Source organism: Chrysochloris asiatica, unplaced genomic scaffold (assembly GCF_000296735.1).
Source record: "Chrysochloris asiatica unplaced genomic scaffold, ChrAsi1.0 scaffold00033, whole genome shotgun sequence".
NCBI classification, from domain to species: Eukaryota; Metazoa; Chordata; class Mammalia; order Afrosoricida; family Chrysochloridae; genus Chrysochloris; species Chrysochloris asiatica.
In genome coordinates this window covers 1,135,617-1,136,761 of record NW_006408551.1, presented here as the reverse complement: position 1 = coordinate 1,136,761, position 1,145 = coordinate 1,135,617, and positions in this window count along the sequence as shown.

Below are 1,145 nucleotides of genomic sequence, written 5' to 3'. Positions count from 1 at the left end.
GATCATCTCTAGTAAGGTACAGTTGGATGCTTTTGCCTGCCCAGATAGTTTGAGGACACAGGGAGTGAAGGTTTTCTTCATGTCTACATGCTGTTTTTAGGTTCCCAGAGTCAGTTCTAACTCATCTCTGCACAACAGAGTGGACACTGCTAGGTCCTGCGTCATGCTCATAATTGCTATGTTTGAGTCCATTATTGCTGCTATGTGTTGGAGGGTTTCTTCTTTTTCACAGACCCTCCACTTTAGCAAATGTGCTGACTTCTCCAGGGACTCATCTCACCTGAAAATGGGTCAAGTCATCCTTGCTATTAAGGATCGTTCTGGCTGTACTTCTCAAAGACAGATTTGTTAGTTCTTCTGTCAGTCTGTGGTATTTCAATATTTTCCACCAACACATAATTCTAATGTATGGATTCTTCTATGGTCTTTTCTTATTCACTGCCTAACTTTCATATGCATATTGTTGTTGTGAAGTGCCGTCCAGTCAGTTCTGAACCATAGCGACCATGTATAGGGATTCCGAAGAGCAGCTGGTAAGCTTGGTCACTGAAAATACCAGGACTTGGGTTAGATGGATCTTACTCCTCAGACTGACAGCTCTGATCTTTAACACTTTATTTGCCTAGTGCAGTATGTCTTTTGATCTCTTGATTCCATGAATATTGACTGTGGATCCAAACAAAAAGATGTCTTTACCAACTTCAATCTTTTCTCCTTTTATCATGATGTTATTTATTAGTTCAGGTGTGAGAATTTGTGGCTTCTTTACATTGAGGTGCAATCCACACTAAAAGCTGTATTTTTTGATCTTCATCAGTGTTTTAGTCATTTTTACTTCCAGGTAGCAAGGTTGTGCGATCTACATATCACAGGTTGCTAATGAGTCTTCCTCCAATCCTGATACATATAATACAACTTCTTGGATTATTTGCTCAGTTTACAGATTCAATAAATGTGGTGAGAGGAACAATCCTGGCACACAGCTTTACTGACTTGAAACCATTCAGTATCCCTTGTTCTGTTCAAATGACAGCCTCTTGGTCTATGTGCAAATTCCTCATGATTAAGTGTTCTGGAATACCCATTCTTCACAATGTTATCCATAGTTTGTCATAATCCACAAAGTGGATAGCCAATGAAACACA